The 3163-nt window shown below is 39.2% G+C and overlaps 1 long non-coding RNA gene across 1 annotated transcript; it reads right to left on the bottom strand.

The window, feature by feature from the left end:
- Positions 1–1386: 1386 nt before the first annotated feature.
- Positions 1387–1805, bottom strand: LOC115152626 (uncharacterized). The gene is made up of 2 exons (XR_003867537.1): positions 1665–1805; positions 1387–1609 (listed from the first exon to the last, which is right to left on the bottom strand). It is a non-coding gene; the product is annotated as an uncharacterized LOC115152626 (long non-coding RNA).
- Positions 1806–3163: the final 1358 nt, after the last annotated feature.

Here is a 3163-nt window from a genome sequence, read left to right as displayed (position 1 = left end):
TTCACACAGTGTTCCATCTATACATCTCTATGGATTCTCCTCACACAGTGTTCCATCTATACATCTCTATGGATTCTCTTCACACAGTGTTCCATCTATACATCTCTATGGATTCTCTTCACACAGTGTTCCATCTATACATCTCTATGGATTCTCCTCACACAGTGTTCCATCTATACATCTCTATGGATTCTCTTCACACAGTGTTCCATCTATACATCTCTATGGATTCTCCTCACACAGTGTTCCATCTATACATCTCTATGGATTCTCCTCACACAGTGTTCCATCTATACATCTCTATGGATTCTCCTCACACAGTGTTCCATCTATACATCTCTATGGATTCTCCTCACACAGTGTTCCATCTATACATCTCTATGGATTCTCCTCACACAGTGTTCCATCTATACATCTCTATGGATTCTCCTCACACAGTGTTCCATCTATACATCTCTATGGATTCTCCTCACACAGTGTTCCATCTATACATCTCTATGGATTCTCTTCACACAGTGTTCCATCTATACATCTCTATGGATTCTCCTCACACAGTGTTCCATCTATATATCTCTATGGATTCTCCTCACACAGTGTTCCATCTATACATCTCTATGGATTCTCCTCACACAGTGTTCCATCTATACATCTCTATGGATTCTCCTCACACAGTGTTCCATCTATACATCTCTATGGATTCTCTTCACACAGTGTTCCATCTATACATCTCTATGGATTCTCTTCACACAGTGTTCCATCTATACATCTCTATGGATTCTCTTCACACAGTGTTCCATCTATACATCTCTATGGATTCTCCTCACACAGTGTTCCATCTATACATCTCTATGGATTCTCACACTGGGTACAATTTCTCAACCCATGCATTATGGATGCCAATCATCTAAACTGCATCAAGTTGACACTTTCCACTTAGTTTCAGGAGCAGTGTCAGTGAGGATGCCACTGTTTGTCAAGTGATATGAATGCTGAGGTAGGTCAACAGTAGTGCACTATAAGGAGAATAGGTGGGATGCACACTCCTTTGTTTCAGAAGACAAGGTTTGGTCTCAGGGGGCTGTTGAATTCTGTAGCTATAAAATATTTAGGTACTCTGCACATAACAAATATACATTTTAAGTGGCTTTTAAATAATACAGTTCCTTGCTTTTTGGTTGATTTAAAATCTTTAATTTGATCTTGTAATTGTTTTATGCTTTAGCACACAAACACACAAACACAGAAAATCTCTAACTACAGTTTAAAAATAGAAATAGCAGATGGGACTATTAAGATAATTGTGTGGTAAATAATGGTTTCTCTCAGGGACACAGTAATAAACAATCAGCTCCGCATCCACTCCTGGATTATTATAACTACTGTTATCATTTGTATAGTTTTTATTTGACTTGGTCCCCCCACCTCCTCTATGGTCATAGTCTTTACTCTGCCTGCACCCTAATGGACATGTATTCATCATCCCTGCTACAGTTCTGAATTTACACTGCTATTTCTATTGTATTTAGGACCATTTTCATGATTTTATTTCACTTAGTCCTGTATGTTGGAGCTCGGAGCCTAAGATTTCTACTGTACCCTGCAATCACACCTGTAACCCTGAACATGTGACTATTAAACACTCTGAATATGAACAGCAATCACACCTGTAACCCTGAACATGTGACTATTAAACACTCTGAATCTGAACAACAATCCCACCTGTAACCCTGAACATGTGACTATTAAACACTCTGAATCTGAACAACAATCACACCTGTAACCCTGAACATGTGACTATTAAACACTCTGAATCTAAACAACAATCTACCTGTAACCCTGAACATGTGACTATTAAACACTCTGAATCTGAACAACAATCACACCTGTAACCCTGAACATGTGACTATTAAACACTCTGAATCTGAACAACAATCCCACCTGTAACCCTGAACATGTGACTATTAAACACTCTGAATCTGAACAACAATCCCACCTGTAACCCTGAACATGTGACAATTAAACACTCTGAATCTGAACAACAATCACACCTGTAACCCTGAACATGTGACTATTAAACACTCTGAATCTGAACAACAATCCCACCTGTAACCCTGAACATGTGACTATTAAACACTCTGAATCTGAACAACAATCCCACCTGTAACCCTGAACATGTGACTATCAAACACTCTGAATCAGAACAACAATCACACCTGTAACCCTGAACATGTGACTGTTAAACACTCTGAATCTGAACAACAATCCCACCTGTAACCCTGAACATGTGACTATTAAACACTCTGAATCTGAACAACAATCCCACCTGTAACCCTGAACATGTGACTATTAAATACTCTGAATCAGAACAACAATCACACCTGTAACCCTGAACATGTGACTATTAAACGCTCTGAATCTGAACAACAATCCCACCTGTAACCCTGAACATGTGACTATTAAACACTCTGAATCTGAACAACAATCACACCTGTAACCCTGAACATGTGACTATTAAACACTCTGAATCTGAACAACAATCATACCTGTAACCCTGAACATGTGACTATTAAACACTATGAATCTGAACAACAATCACACCTGTAACCCTAAACATGTGACTAATAAACACTCTGAATCTGAACAACAATCACACCTGTAACCCTGAACATGTGACTATTAAACACTCTGAATCTGAACAACAATCACACCTGTAACCCTGAACATGTGACTATTAAACACTCTGAATCTGAACAACAATCCCACCTGTAACCCTGAACATGTGACTATTAAACACTCTGAATCTGAACAACAATCACACCTGTAACCCTGAACATGTGACTATTAAACGCTCTGAATCTGAACAACAATCCCACCTGTAACCCTGAACATGTGACTATTAAACACTCTGAATCTGAACAACAATCCCACCTGTAACCCTGAACATGTGACTATTAAACACTCTGAATCTGAATCTGGGATGAGAGAGGGAGATATTTTACGCCACACTCCGGCTGATGACTCAATTTTCTGCAAGCAGTTGTTTTTAAGAGAGGTTACAAGGAGGTAGGTTACATCCCAAATGGCACCCTATTCTCTATGCAGTGCACTACTTTTGACCAGAGCCCTATGTAGTGCACTTCTTTTGACCAGAGCCCTATGTAGT

This window comes from Salmo trutta, chromosome 18 (assembly GCF_901001165.1).
Source record: "Salmo trutta chromosome 18, fSalTru1.1, whole genome shotgun sequence".
Classification (NCBI taxonomy): domain Eukaryota; kingdom Metazoa; phylum Chordata; class Actinopteri; order Salmoniformes; family Salmonidae; genus Salmo; species Salmo trutta.
This window is presented reverse-complemented; position numbering and strand designations above follow the sequence as displayed.